At 36.5% G+C, this 16,815-nt stretch overlaps 1 long non-coding RNA gene across 3 annotated transcripts in view; it reads left to right on the plus strand.

Moving 5' to 3' along the window:
- The first annotated feature begins 7,541 nt into the window (after positions 1-7,541).
- Positions 7,542-16,815, plus strand: part of LOC141543027 (uncharacterized) — a 48,691-nt gene continuing 39,417 nt past the window's right edge. For all 3 annotated transcript variants that reach the window (XR_012482301.1, XR_012482302.1, XR_012482300.1), the window contains exon 1: positions 7,542-7,933. This is a non-coding gene — a long non-coding RNA (uncharacterized LOC141543027). The remainder of the gene's footprint in view (positions 7,934-16,815) is intronic.

Raw genomic sequence — 16,815 nt, forward strand, 5'->3', positions numbered from 1 at the left:
TCTTGCATTTAGAATATAAGATCCTCAGCCAATGAGGATGAAGGTCAGTGGTGGGAGGGGGTATTTGCATTAGGGATTCAAAGTGTTAACCCTGCCCCAGAAGGAATGTATAATAAACTTTGCTTTGCCTCTAGAGATCTCTCCAGATTTCTTATTAAGTGGTGACCCCCTCACCATTTCTGTACCACACATTCACAAAAAGATTGTGCTTCATTATTATGATTTTCAACTAATGTAAGAAGCATTCATCATCATTTTCAGGAATAGTGTGTAGTGGTGTTGATAATTATCAAGGTGGCCAAAGGTACAAAGGAATGAAGAAGACCTGAGTTTAAATCCAACCTCAAATATTCTCTAAAAAACCCTGGATAAATCACCAAAATTTTCTCAATATCAATTATTTGATCTGTCCAAAGGGGATAATAATGCCAGCTCCCTCACCACCAGTAGTTCTGAGAATTAAATGAGATTTACATAAACAAATTATTTTGAAACTTACACATAGGCTAATTATTGTGTTAGGAATATTCTCAGCAATAATTTTACTCATTGGTTTATTCAACAAAACTGACAAATATTTATGAACTGTATTTTTCTTTTCCCAGTTCCTAAATATTAAAGCCCATTCAATGATTTTAAGAATTATAAGACAAAAAGAAATAAACATGGCATCATCTCCTTTCTATTAATTTAGATTAAGTAACCCTGAGCCTATGTTTTTGTCTTCTAAATAACTGGCCACTTAGAATTTTAAAGTGCTTGTTTTGTGCAAAATTGGATTTATGCAATTAACTTTTAATTAGAGGGAGGAAGTTTTAAGATATAAAAACTTTTTAATCACGGCATCGAAAAGGAAAAAAAATGACCTTTTTTGGACTGTTCAATGTAAGTCTGGAGAAATAAAATTATAGAACTGCTAAAATATTTTAACAGATTGTGGGAGTTTTGAAACTAATCATTAAATTGTTTGGCTCAGTCCCTTTATCAGTTAACTTGAGTTAGTCTATTGTATTTTTAAGTAGGTCTAATTTGTATGATTAAAAGCCTTCTGAGGGCCTGAAGAAAAAAAAAAAAAAAAGCTTTGAAATTTTCCACTTTAAAGAGGCTTATCCTGGATAAACTGGTACCCCTGGATAGCCTGGATTGTTCTGGAGTATCTGTTCTCCAACATCTTTGACATTGCTCCTCAAATTTGTGGCATGGAGGATGAGCTATTCACTGGAGCACAAATCCCCAGGAAGACACCTGGGTCTAAAATTCTCTGACCCTCTCCCCCACGGTCCTAATGTCCAAAAATTTCTTAAGGCCCTTCTATAGCCCTTACACCAAAAAGGAGAGCTCTGCATGTTCCTCTAGCTTGTGTGTGTGTGTGTGTGTGTGTGTGTGTGTGTGTGTGTGTGTGTGTGTTTATACATAGAAAGATATGGTTTATCTGCTCAGCCATGATGCATCCTCTATCCCTTCATCTTTAACTGAAGAAGAGTTGAATTGGATAGAGGGAATTAAAAGTGCAGTTTTCTGCCACCTTAAATTTTGGGGCTGTGTTTAAATTGGAATTCTGATTCTGAAATTGAATGAGATGATAACTATTAACTAGTGCATGCTAAAATTGTGAATTACTTTATTCTGATATAAGATTTTAGAAATATGTATACATTAACATTGAAGTGTTCCTACTAGAAGTTTACATCTGTATTTGATTTGATTTTAAGTTTTAAAAAATCAGTATTAAAACAAAGTTCTTGGTTACAACTAAAGAAGTAATGATATGGTATATCTTCTAGGGAAATATAGTGGTGATTTTGGAGTCCCCTGACATTGGGGGGTGGGGGGGAGGGGAAGGGAGGGAGAAGGGAGGTTCTGTTCTGGCAATCTATCTGATTGCAAAGTCCTCTGGCCCAAGGGCCCCTCCCCGAACCCAAAGTAGGAATGCTATTGTACTGGCAATCTGCTTGATTCTGAAGTTTTCTAGCCTCTGGATAGTCCCACAAATCAAGTTCCTGAGACAAGGATAAATAGACCATTCCTCACTTCATTGCTGTCAGATAGCTAGTATTTTGGCAAGGGAGAAGCAAATTCCACAGACCACTCCTTGGTCTTAGCTCCAGGCCATAAAATGCTGTGCTGGGCAAGGAAAGAATTGAATTAGCTCAAAGGAAGAGGGAGATGCACAAAATTAGAGAAGCCACCTCAAATGTTCATAAAGACTATCTGTGTCTGATCTGTGGTACAGGATTCCAAGGTCATATTGGTCTGATCAGCCACGGTCAGACACACCAACTTAACTAAGTTAAAAATAGCAATGTCATTTTGGTCTTTGAAAATGAAGGATATATAGATGAAGTCTGAATACACATTGAAGCATGCTATTGTCACTTTTTTGTTTGTTTTTCATCACTTTCCCTTTTTTTTTATTCCTTTTTTCACAATATGACTAATGAAGAAATATGTTTATCTGATTGCATATGTATAATCTCTATCAAGATTACTTACCATTTTAGGGGATGGAAGACAGGAGGGAAAGAGGGAAAATTGAAACCCAAAATGCTATAAAATTCTATGTTGAAAATTATCTTTACATGTAATTGAAAAAAATACAATATTATTTTAAAATGTAAAAAAAAAAATGAAGGATAACAACTAGCACCTTACATTATTCTCAGTCACTTGTAGATAAAAGAAATACACAAGAAAGTCAAAGGAAAACTGGTGGACCTCGGAGAAATATAGCTAGTTGTGGCCATATTAGACTCTTTATTTGGGAAGGCCCCCCACTCACTGTATAAGAGAATCTCTCCAATAATTATCATCATCATCATCATTATGCTTACTACATGCAAGGTCCTATGATAACTGTTGTGCCACAGTTCTCTTTTAATGTCCTGACCCAGTTTCCCTAATTGTCCTATTCAGTTACTCTGCATCAGGTTATAATCATTCCCTTTTAATGTTAGGATAAAGGTCTTATATCTTAGACCTTATGTTATACTTATTCCCTCTTAATGTTTGATGGGATGAAGGTCTTTATCCATTTTAGACATCACTAGAATATCAGGAGCCTCTCCAGTACCTCCCTCCATCATGTTGTCCTAGGTGTCTCCCCCCATTAGGTCATCCCCATCCAGGTACCTCCCTCATTATGTCATTATTCTTCTTAACCTATAAAAAATCTTGTGTATCTGACATTAGTGCTGGATTCTTTGAGATGACAGTCTCATTCAGCCGTGGGACCAAATCATGGATCCATTTGGTCCCAGTAAATCTCTCCCTTTCAAATAAATTATTGAAAACTCTCTAATCTCTATCTTGCTCAGTTTTCCCAGCATTACAACACCACCCCTAAAGGAGTTGCTAAGCAGTTTTTGCTAACACAGATGTTCCTTGTGGACTGGAATGAAATAAATTGGAGGCAAGAGGGAAGAGGAGAGAGAGAACAGAGATTGCAACTGGTTCTCAGTCTCCTTCTATCATCACCATCTGTAAGGATTAAAAAGCCTCTAGAAGGAATGCAGTTCAAGGCATGTGGGAGGACCTGAAGGATGAGAGGTTCTGAGGCGCAGGTGAGTCCTACGTGGAGGTGGGGCATAGCCCCAAGAGGTGGTGTTTAACTCCAGGTACCACGCTTTTCTCCTTAGTGCTCTCAAAGCCTAGCACGCCTCCCTCCATCTTCTTGGGCCAATCCCATTATTCCAGGTTCCTAGAGGACTTCCCCCTTCCCCCATATCATCAGTGGGATATAAATATGTGCTATCTCAGAATAAATTTCTCTTTTGCTTCACCCCTACCTAATGGTGGTCTGTCTCTATGGGATCCGGGTTGGTGCCTGAAGATGGGTAAGTGTGGCCTAGCCGTGCCCGTTGACGGACGGGCATTAAGAGTAGCTCTAAGGGGAGCTATCAGGTGTACACCAGGGGTTTAACAATCATCCTCTCACATGAAGAAGATCCATTCTACAAGTCTGAGTTAGATTCCCAGCAGCCACTGGCAGGTGGCTCCCATGTCACATCTAGAGTCATATAAGTAGTAAGCATCTGAGGGTGGTTTTTAATTAAGGTTTTTCTCACTCTCTGTTTTGCACTCAATCCACTGAGTGCCCTAGTTAACCTATAAAAGCAAAGGATTCCAAAATTACCCCAAAAAGTGCTCACAGCAAGTGCAATGGCTAGATACATATCCCTTGGCAGAAGCCACAAAGAACCTTAACCACACTAATGTTTGCCCTTCATCTACCTTCAGCCTTTTCCCAAGGTTCAATTTTGGGCAAAGCTTAATGCTCAAATAGCAGAAGAAAGCAATGAACCTGCAAGCTGCTAGAACATCCTTTAGAACATCCTTCCCTTTTTTTCTACTCACTCCCACCCTACTTCAAAGGGAAAATGGCTATTTACAGGTTTTCCTCAAAGGAGATAAACTAAAAATGCTTTCTCATCCCTTAGATAATAGGTCAGTTTCTTTTCTTCCCACATAGAAAATAATGATGAACATAAGGGAATTAGAGTGTGCATTAAAAGAAAAAGTTAAATATAACTTGTAAATTCAACATATAGCCAAGTTGTAGCTTGTAGTTATCTTCCAGGAGGCAAGTCTTCACATATAATTAGTTCAGTTTGACAATTGTTCAAATTAATGATTTCACATTCTTCATGATAAAGGTTCAAACACTGTGTGTGTGTGTGTGTGTGTGTGTGTGTGTGTGTGTGTGTGTGTTTCCAAGACAGATCATTTCCAGTGGTGACTTTTTCTCAAATGCCAACTCTTCCTTTTTTCCAGCCTGCTGCTACCACCACAACTGACCACTTCAGTAAACAACCATAGCCACCGTCCAGGGCCCCATGACATTCTGAAATTTACATCATCACCTGGGCTCATCCATCTTGAGATTTTGACTCAATGACCTAGTGACTTTGGAAAAAGATCAATTTTCCACCATTCCCTTACTCTACTTTCCCATAAAGTTTTTTGAAGAGTCCTTAGGATGGGAAGCCATAAAACAAAAGAACATTTGGGGAAAAGGGTAGAGGTTGGACCTCCCCATTTGTACTTCAGCCAGTACTGTAGGTATACAGATAACTCTTAATTAGTATAAATAATGATTTCTCTGAAGTTGTCCCACATAGTGACATAATTTGTAGTTATACTTCGGTAAAACACGGCCATTGGTTCTAGTCCAGTTCCACCATGTAGTGTAAATTCAATCATGTATGTTAATCAATTTGTAAGATTCAGTATTTGCATTAATTGTAACCAAACTAAGTTCTGGCTTGAGAAGCAATGAGGAAATATAACTTATATAGACACAATCTGATACAGACAAAATCTATATCTTCTCAAAAACAGCTGAAGAAAAGGGCACCAATACTAATATGTCCCACATGTAGGAAAACCAAGGAAAAAACTTCAAAAGAATAGCTTTACTAAATTTGGCATTTGAAGAACTGGGTTCAAATATAGCCCCTATTATTTAATAGCTTTGTCCCTCGCCATGAAAGAAAGACAACTGCACTTAAAGTGCTATTTCTTGTAAATTTGCAGTAAAAATAGAGTTAATGTAGGTAAAGTCCTATATGAATCATAAAATACTAAGTATGTGGGAGTTAATTATAACAATAATTATAACAACAATAATAACTGTTAGATGAATTCTTTGTCCATTTTCATCCAGTCTATTTTCAACTTCCACAAATTTTATATTAGTTTCAGTCAAAGATCTGTAAGTCATATGATTTTAATTAATGATTTGCCTCTGTATTTGAAGTATTAACTAACTAATATGAAGTTAGTCTTCATATACATTGGCCTTCTCCCCAATTTAAAAAAAATGATTTTTCAAATAATTATATAATTCATTACTTTCTGTCCACAATTTATACACAGTATAATATGTATATAATAATGGAGTCTGTTACTTTCTCAGTAGAGCTTTGAACTAGCCAAGCCATTGTCCAAATGTATTCAAAATACTAGATCATGGTGCTAAATATTAGAAAACATTATAGAGCATCATATGCAAGTTAGAGACAGTATTGAAGTTCTACAGGAAGTCATCAGGTATGACCCAAATAATGGAGAGCATCTATCTTTGAATTAATGAGCCATATACAGTATAACCAACAATGTATTGACCAATGAATTTACAAACTGCTTCACAAATAATCCCCACTAAGACAAAAGACCTACAAGATGAGCTGATGTTTTGGTTGCATGGAAAGGAGGAGAGGGAAAAGACAGGGAGGAGAGGGAAAGGGGGACTAGGAGTAGAAAAGGGAGGAAGGAAAGAAAACGAAAGGGAAAGGGGAGGGGGAAACAGAAGGGAAAAGGAGAAAATGAAAAAAGAGGGGAAAGAGAAGGGAACAAGGAGATGAAGATGAGGAGCAAGAGAAGTAGAGCTAGGAGAAAACCAACAAGCAGCAGCAACAGCGATTCTTCAGGATGGGTATGCAATAGTCAGTTTTTGCAGATTCAGTGAAGAGGACTTCAGATTTCAGAAAAAACAAATAAAAGTGCGTTGATGGTGCAGAAGATACATTTCACATCTTGAATGAAACATAAAGAGGAGGGGAGGGACAGCAGGGAAGGGATAGCAAGAGGGGGTAAAAAGCCAGATCAGCTATAATAATAACCAGTATTGTTTCCCTTTGCAGAAATTTCCTTTCAATTTGGGGGTTAAACACAAGTCGGTAAAACAAAATACTCCAAGATTCTATTCATTATATGTAGCCTTAAAACAAAGCAGATTGTAATGATCACTCCCAATGGAAGCCTGCAACAGTAGGACATAAATTAATACATTGAATCAAAGTATCTCTAGGATATTTGAAAATCGTCATCATATCTTCTTCCCTTAGTCTTCTCTTACCCATATCTCTTGTCTCCGAATTCTTCAAAAGCCCTCCTAGAATGCAGCATGCTTAAAAAAAACAGGATACTCTGGACTGGGGCTTATCAGCCCAGAGTTGAATGGGACCATTATCCTCTATATACCCTCTATAGTCTTAGGATATGTTTAAACCTTCCAACTAAAAGTGACATATCTTTTCTCCCCTGAACTACTGTAATCCCCTTCTTCCTTCTGCCCCTCCACAAATAACAGCATGAATAAGGGAATTTAAATGCTGTATAGGATGGGTTTGAACCCAGGGCTGCCTGGTTGAGAACAGCTCTCCTCTCCATGGGACAGGCTCTCTGTCCCATACAAACCTTCCCAGACACTCTTGACAGCAGTAACGGGGAAGGAAGAATCAGAAGAGGAAGCTAGACTGCATTTGTCTAACCCGGGCCCAAGGATCCTCCTTTTCAGGCTGGGCGCCTCCTTGGTCTTCACAGAACTGTTAGGGGCTGGAGGATATTTGAGAGATTATCTAGTAGAAGTCTTCATTTTACAGGAGAAACCACTGAGACTCACAGAGGAAGTGCTGTGCCCATCAAAGCAAGCAACAGCAGCTCCCGACATTCGAACCCAAGAACTGGAGGTTTGGCCTCGTCCAGCTGTGAACTAACGGATCCCGCACCTGGTGCACTTACCAGGGCGTGACTTGACCATTTCTCCCATCCACATGAGCCAGGGACCTGACAAACGCATGCGCAGTTCACTTCCCCTCCTGCCATTGCCTGGGTTGCTGGCCGCTCTAGGGCTGAATCAGTTATAACTGCTGCGGGCTCACAGCTCTCTAAACCTTCGGCCTAGGCTTACTGACATTTCCCCTTTTAATTCCCCTTCTGTGCAGGCTAAGAGGCCCAAGAGACGACTCCTCTTTGGTCTAGAGAACAACCCTGAGCTTGCCTCCAGGAGGAAGAAGATTTTTCACTTCGGCCCGTTCATCAAGGGGACTAGTTACTTTGGAGTCCAAACCCGATACCCCACCAAAGGATACCTGAGAGAGCAAGGACTTGGAGAAGATCTACAAAGCTGTATTGCTCGCTGATGTGGGGAAAGGTAGTAGAAATAATAGATATGCATTGGATACACTCTGGACTGGGGGTATATCATATTTTGTTTTTTACTTATTTCTTATTTATTTATTTATTTTTTAGCTTCTCTTCCCAGGAAAGCTTGAAAAGAGAAAACATACTGGTCATATCATATCATACTGAATGTAGCAGTACTATGCTCCATCTGTGGGGAGTATGTTGAAAAAGATGAAACAAATGTAGTCTTTTCTCAACTACCTACATGTAAATCCCAGATTCACTGTTATGTCAGGTTGTTCTTTCTGTTTGATATCTGCTAGAAAGATTATGCGCTGTCATTGTGAAGCAGCCTGCTAATAAAAAAGTTAATGCAAACAAATCACTGACATATATCAAATACTTTTAGAAGAACTCTTTCTACCCACAAAATCTTGACTTTATCTATAGCCTAATTCAATTTATATCATGGGTGCTTTTCAGGTCCAAAAAACACATTGTAGCAAAGCTTCACAAATTATATTTTTCACATGGATTTCATATATTGGTGTTGGTGTTTTAATTCTATTTTACTACTTTCTACAATAGTGAAAGAATGTTCCTCAGAAGAATCTATAAGAAAGTTTCATAGCAGATTAATATTTTAATTAATCCTCATGGCCCATTCTCCTAATATTTTTTTCTATCCAAGAGGAAATTAAATCTCATGCCATCCCCAAAAGACATATATGCAATTTAACCTATTTTCACTATCACATTAATCCATGCTTTTACTTCATTATCTTGTACAGAATTAGGTCTACTTAAGAATTAGTGTGTGTATGTGTATACATACATGTACATGTATGCATACATGTATATGCATATATGTATTTTGTGTATACAAAGTAATTACAAAGAAAAGATTATGCAAATAAATGCATTCAGAAACATACACACATATAGGTAAATATGCATTTGTAAATGTTTGCCTACATGCCTAATATACAACATAAATAACAAATAACCATACATACATACATATATACATAAATATGCACAGGTGTGTCAGTGTGCAAAGGCAAGTGTGTATGTGTTTGTGTTTATTTACTTAGCAGAATGCCAACTGTTCTGTGTTATTATCCATCTATGAGGGATTAAATGGCTTGCTTGGATTTACAACACCTCTATGTAAAAATGGTAAAATTTGAATCCATTGTATTTTTCCTTCAAGACCTATCCCTATTCACAATGCCTTAATATAACCATTAAGAAATCATTATTAGGTGAATGAAGACTGAACAAGCTATGTTCTTCCATATGGCCTGCTATGTATTAGCCACATGAGATGCATTACTAAAAAGACTTCTAAGGCACATTTTTTTAGTGCAAATATGTATCATTTTATAATTGTGGAAATTTATTTAAGTGTTCAGACAAAGGAGTTATCAACATGGAGTAGGGATTATTCAGTGGCACCAGGATCTTAAAACTAGACAGGAAAAGAATTTGGAAATTTCTCAACAACAAGGAGAGTAGCAATAGGGCAGAAGTGTTTGATCACTGATTTCTGCTGATTCTTGTGGACAACAGTGGTAGAAAGCTATTTCTCATATTGAGACTTGTGCAGGAATTCTCTAGTTCCCAATTAGAGGTATCTGGGAAAATGGTCAATGCATCTTGGGAAAAGGTAGCAAGTCTGTTAAAAGGACATAATGTCTCTGGAGCTTCTAGAAAGGTGAACAGATGTGGAAAGGCATTAGCTGTAAAAAAGTCAGCTAGGTGGTGTAGCAGATAGAGCACCAGCCCTGAAGTCAGGAGGACTTGAGCTCAAATATGGCCTCAGACACACAACAAAACAAACAAACAAACAAAAAATTATCTGTAAAGGCCACCAACAGGAGTGACTAAGGAGTAACTCATTTCCAGTAAGCTCAGTGATCTGTGGAAAATGACCAGTAAAAGAATAAATCTTAATATAGAAGAAGGCATTAAGACTGGGTGGGGGGGAAAGAAAAAAAAGCTTTTCTACTCTTAATGATCAAGTACAATGAAGTATTGCTAGAAATGATACCAAGTTTTGAAAAAGAAAAAAAAAAAGATAACCTACAAGAAGGGAGGAAGGAGTGTGTCAGGAGGTAGGTGAAAAGAATCACATGCCACAGAAAAGACTGATATTTTGAACCTTTCATCCTACTTTTGTCCAAAGGATGATGGAGCATTAGATAAATGAAGGAAACAAGTAGCAGGTAGGAGAGCAGTTTCTAGTGTCTCAAATTCACATGAAATATTTGTCACAACCACAAAGGATGGCCTTAAAGTGAAACAGCTTAGGGGATAAATCAAATATTATTAAACAAAATGCTTCTAGTGATATGACTTTTTAAAGTCTGGGGAAATGTATGTGATTATGCTTAATAATAAGAACTATTATAAAGAATTATTATTCCACATAATGGAGAAAGGAAGAGCTCTTTTGTGATATTGTGTGATAAGGGGAGAGGGAGAAAGATCAAACTAAAGGAGATAATGACTTGTGAAGCTAATTTAGAAATCAAAAGTTTGAAACTTAATAAAAAAGAAATGTAGGAACTCTTAAGTGTGATGACTGTGTTAGCACCCTGGATACCTTAGAATCAGCCAGAGTCAGGATAAGCAAAAGTCCTTGGTCTTTATTCTTGGTCTTTAGGGGTAGAAGTGAAGAGAATGGACACAGGATCTCTGCAATGTCTCCTCTTCATCTCCTGCCCAGAAGTGATGCTGGCTAGTCTTACTCCACCCCCGAGACCCTCCTACAGTTTTCTGTATACACCAAACGATTGGGCCAGCACAGAATATTGGGAAGGGCCATTTCCCAAGCATATTCTATTAGAGTATTATCCAATTGATAATTAGCCTTAAGTGTTCAGTTGTCCAACCTCAGTGCATCAACTCAGAGTTTCAGCCCTTTACACTTAAGAAACTGATGTGACTTGAGCTGAAGGAGAAATACTCCAAGAAAAAGAGGGAAAGAAAGTGAGCCCCAGAAAAAGGAATTGAAGAAATGGAGGAGGTCACAATGAAGATACAATAAAAGTTACGAGGAGGAAGAATTCAATTGAAAGAGAAGAAGCAGAAGACAGATTTTTAAAGATAAGAAAAAATAAGTAAAGTAAGTTAGCATGTTTAAGGAGAAGGAAAAGAAAATGGGGCTTGCTTGTCAAAAAATTAAAGGTAAAGAAAAAAAAATAGCTGTCACTGTTAACAGATCCTAAGGAGCTGAGAAGAAAAGTACTTTGGAGTTAATGGACAAGAATCTGGGAATAAAGATGAATAGGGTTCAAGTTTCCCTATTGTCTCATAATTGATTTCTGACCCCAAACAGTCACCAAATCCTTGACTGTCTGCAGGAAACTCTATGACATGACACAAAACAGTTGCCCATTTGCATTATTTCCTCTTCGGAAGTTCCCTGTACTCATCAATCCCAAATCATATCCCACCCTACTTGAATTATGGACCCTACTCCTCTTCACCTCAGGTGGATTGATAAATCTGGAATTGAAACTTCTGAAAGCAGATGACCACAGCAACTGTATAAAATGCAGATAAGAAAAAAAGATAAAGACTAATAATTCCTTTTAAAACCTTTTCAAGAATCAAAGATAAATGTTTATAAATTATGGCTAAGATTAATTACTGTTATATTCTGTATCTTATGTGATTGACTAAAATCATGAATAATCATATTATATATATATATATACATATATATATATATATATATGTAAGTTCCAATGATAAAAATTGCATATTTTTTACTTATTTGCATATATATATATATATATATATATATATATATATATATATATTTATATAAAGAATTATTTGTTTTTTTTAGGCCTGCAAAGAATACATTAAGTAAAAATGATAAAGTACTGTGAAAAATATAGAAATATAAATTGGTTTAAAAAATAATGCAATTTTAAACAAAAAAAAATTCTTTTTGCATTATGATGCATCGGAATACTTAATCAGAAAATGAATGTTTATAGATATAATCTTCCTGTGATATGTGTTCATTGTGAATGCCAGATAACAAATGGTTCTGGCTTTTCTTTCATTTCTCCCCATAAATTACATGAAGACTATTTACTAGCTATAAGAGATAGTGTGACTATTTGTGATAATTTTTATAAAGTTGCTAAATAATTCAGCGTCAAGTCCCTTGGTGAATAGTCAAGAAGATCTGAGTTTGCATCCTTTTGGGGCTCTTCCCTACCTTTTTGATTCAGGCCAATCTCTTAAAGCTTATTGGTGCTTTTATAAAATAAGTGAGTAGTGCTTTTGTCATAAAATTGTTGTGAGTATGCCATGAGATAATGTACAGAAAGTGTGATGAAAAGCTTAAAGTGCTACATAAATATTAGTCATTATTATTATTTTTAACTATTTTAAATTAATTTTACATTTTATGTTAAATTTATTATTTTACAATATTTTTGTATATTATAAGAATAAATACAGATGGCTGCAGATGCTCTTGAGGAACTCATTAAATCATTTAACAGAGATACAGAGGATAATTGGGCTCCCTCAAATAATAAGAGTTATTATGTTATTGACTGGGCAACTTAGTGTTGTTTAAAGGTAAGAACATTAAAAAAAATTTTAACAGAATACCAACATTAAGCAGAAACCAAAGACGTGTTTATATCCAAGAAGAGACCATTGAAGTCTTATTCGATTGCCCCATTGCAGTATAGAGGTGTATTTGGGTTCTTGGAGACTCTGACATTGGAGTCTAATCTTTGGCAGACTTCAGCAAGCTAAAAAGGGTTATGTTTGGATCAGGCTGATGATTTTTCAGCCATAGAAGTTCTCAAGAATTTGTTTCTATTTGTTTCAATGCAACATATTTGTTACTATTTGTTTCAATGCAGAAAGAATTAAGACTCTAATGGATCAAATATACAAATTTAAAATAAGACAGAGTCCTGAGCTGAGATGTTTGAGTGAAGCACTGAAAGCTGCTCCAGTTCAACCAGTTTCCCTCGAAAACCACATAAAACCAAGCCTGTGAATAGAGTCTAATTGAATGAAACCATTCTCCAGGTCAAGTTAGATTAGAAAAAAACTTCAGGAACAATCAGTTTCACTGGTATGAAAAAGGTGTTGAGTACCTCGGATGGAGTCAGGGAAATGAAATGAGAGGATCTTCATCACAGCAGATCAACAACTGAAACTCTCAGGGCTGGCTCACAGAGAAGTAGAGCAATGGGGCAGTCCCCACTTCCGGCACAGAAGACAAATTCTGGGAAATCAGGATTTTCATCAAAGAGGCAGGCAAAGCTACCCCCTGCAAACACAGGAAGTCCCTGTGCTCAAACCCAATACCTAAAGCTGCACAGGAAGTTTAGGACAGAGTCTCCTTTACTTGCCAAGCCCAACCTCATAAGTAAAAACAAAACAAAACAAAACAAAACAAAACAAAACAAAACAAAACAAAAAAAAAAAAAAAGAGAAGAAAAAAATACAAAAAGTAAATTAAAAAAAAAAGGAGAAAGAAACATAACAGAAGTTTGACCATAGAAAGCTACTGTGGTAACAGGGAACACCAAAGGAACAACTCAGAAGAAGACAAAATGTCCACAGAGGAAATCCTAGATTGATCTTAAACCCAAAGAGGCTTCTCATTCTTGATCATAAAAATTTTAAGAGACAAATAGGATTGGCAGAAGAAAAAATGAGAAAACAAAAGAAGTATTTGAATAACTCGAGAGTCAAAATCTTAGAAAAAGAAGGCAATTCCTTAAAAAGTACAATTGGGCAAATGCAAAGAAAAAAGGAAAAAAAAAAAAAAACAGTTGAAGAAAACAAAAAACTGAAAAGTAGAATTGACCAAATGGAAAAAAAGAGATACAAGAGCTAACTTAGAAAACCACACATTAAAAACTAGAATGGGACAAATGGAAGGTAATGACTTCAAGAATCACTCAACTAAACAAAAAAGAATGAAACAATGAAAGAAAGAAAATGAATAATACCTCATTTGAAAAACAGCTGACCTGAAAAATAGGTCCAGAAGAGAAATTTTTTTTTTTCTTTTTTTGAGGCTGGGGTTAAGTGACTTGCCCAGGGTCACACAGCTAGGAAGTGTTAAGTTTCTGAGACCAGATTTGAACTCAGGTCCTCCTGAATTCAAGGCTGGTGCTCTACCCACTGTGGTACCTAGCTGCCCCCCCAGAAGAGAAAATTTAAAAACTATTGTTCTACTAGGACACCATGAGCAAAACAAAAAAGGAACCTAGATAGCATTCTTCCATGAAAACTGCCCCAATATTTTAGAATAGAGGGAGAAATAGTCATTGAAAGAATCCATCAATAACTTTTGGAAAGAGATCCCACAAGGAAAACATTAAGGACTCCAGAAGTATAATCACAAGGGAAAAATGCTGCAAGCTGTCTGATAAAAGTGATTCAAATATCAAGTAGCACCAACCAGGATTATCCAGGATCTGGCAGCATCTACAATAAAGGATCAGAAGGCCTGGAATATAATATTTGAGAAGGCAAAGGACCTAGAGTTACTACCAAGCATTAACTACCCAGTGAGAAAGAGTATCTTCTTTCAGGGGAAGTAATAGATAAGGAGACTTTAAATCATTTCTGTTGAAAAAACTAGACCTACACAGAGATTTTAATCTTCAAACATAGAATTCAAGAGGACCCTAGAAAGGTAAATAGGGGAATAATATTTATTATTTAAAGGATAAACTGTTTACATCCCTAGATGGGAAAGGGATATCTTTAACTCTTGAGAATTGTATCTATTTTGGGGGCAGAGTTGGAGCATCACATGGCCTAAGGGTATGTTTGTGAATGGACTCTGATGTGAATGGATTCTGATGTAAAATACATTACCAGGTGGGACCAGGCCAACTAACAGAAGAGGAAAAAGGAGCTATAATGGGACAAACTAGATCAAAGGAAGAGGCAGAAAACACCTCTAACTATTCAGGGAAACAAGGAAAGGGAATGAGCATTTTCTGATGGTGAATCTCATCAGTTTGGGGTCAAAGAGGGAATAACTTAATCATGCAGTTGAGCATTGCTCTTACCCTATAAAGAAGTAGAAGGAGAAAGAAGACAGAAAAATAGAGGCTGGATAGAGGGGAGAAACATTAGGAGAAAGGGATAAGAGAAGGTCAGGAGGTGATAGAAGATATAAGGCAAATAGTGGGAAAAAACCCAACAAATGTCATATGATCTCAGTTGATGTGTTAAAAGCTTCTGACAAAATTTAGCAGCTATTTCTATTAAAAACACTAGAAAACATAGGAATAAAGGCAGTTTTTCCTAAAATATAAGCAGTACCTATCTAAAACCAATAAGAAGCATTATTGGTAATGAAGAAAAGCTAGATGCATTCCCCAGTAAAATCAGTGGTGGAACAAGAATGCTCCATATCACCACTATTACTCGATATTTATTAGAAATATTGGTTTTAGCAATAAGGAAAAGAAGTGAAAAGAGATAAGGCAATGAAGAGATTAAACTATCACTCTTTGCAAATGACATAATGATATAGGGAATCCTAAAAAATCAAATTGAACCTACTTGAAACAAAAGATTTAGCAAAGTTGCAGAATGCAAAATAAGCCCAAGCTAATCATTAGCATTTCTATATATTATTGACAAACTCCAGCAGCAAGAGGTAGAAAGAAAAATTCCACTTAAAATAACAGTAGGTAAAAAAAATTGAGAATATGGGCAAGGTATAAGGCTTCCTCATTTGCTAAGTTAGAGATCACTAGTTACTTTGGAGGGCATTTACACTGAATAATATTAGGTGAGAGCAATTTAAGCTGAGATTGAGAAGAGAAGAAGCTGAGCTAATGAGCATACATTCTAGTTTAGGTGAGAAAGAGATGAAAAAAAGGTGGGGAGTGGAGTCAAGATGGTGGAAAGGAGACATGTCTTTTTCTGAGTTCTCCCCATGACCCTCAAACTAACAGCAAATCCAGACTGTGGACTGGTTTTTGAGTGACAAAACTTATGAATATTGGGAGTGTAAAAAATTTCCAGCAAAAGATAGTTTTGAAAATCTCCAGAAAAGGTCTGTTTCAATTGGGCATGGAGGGAGGCAGAATGAGCGCAGGCAGCCACTTGGTAAAGCCAGAGGAGACAAGCACAAGACATCTACCAGGAAGAATCTACAGCAGTGTTGGCTACTCCTTGCTGGTTGCAAGCCAGTAAATCAGCAGACTATTTTAGACGACATAAGTCACAAATTCAAAAGTCAAATAGTGAACCCCTAAATGCCAGAATTTCATGAGACTTAGTCATACTCACCCAGCATCGGATATAGTAAGTACTGACCCAGCACAGCCACTGTTGCATGTAGATGAAACTTGGACAATTTCCCCTTTGCCTTAAAAGCAGACTTCAACTTTTTAAAAAAATGAGCAAAAAAGCAAAAAATTGTCACCATGATTTTTATGGAGAAAGAGAAGAAAAGATTTCAAACCCTGAGGAGACTAAAAGCAGATTGTCTCCAGAGGAAGTTCAAAAGGATGATATAAATTGGTTCCCTTCACACAAGGCTCTCTTGGAAAAGACAGAAGAAAATTAGGAAAAGGTAATGAGAACTTTGCAAGAGGGTTTGGAAAAGAAAACAGACATTATCTGAAGAAAACTCCTTACAAAATAGATTTAGTAAAATGGAAAAAGCACATAACTCCTTATAAAATAGATTTGACAAAATAGAAAAAATAATTCCCTGAAAAGCAGAATTTGTGAAATAGAAAAAGAAAACAACCCCCTTAAAAACAGAATTTGTGAAATGGAAAAAGAAAATAACCGCCTGAAAAACAGAATTTGTGAAACGGAAAAAAAAAATCCATAGAACAAAACTCATTTAAAAATTCAATTTGCCAAATACCTACCTAA

Source organism: Sminthopsis crassicaudata, chromosome 5, assembly GCF_048593235.1.
Source record: "Sminthopsis crassicaudata isolate SCR6 chromosome 5, ASM4859323v1, whole genome shotgun sequence".
NCBI classification, from domain to species: Eukaryota; Metazoa; Chordata; class Mammalia; order Dasyuromorphia; family Dasyuridae; genus Sminthopsis; species Sminthopsis crassicaudata.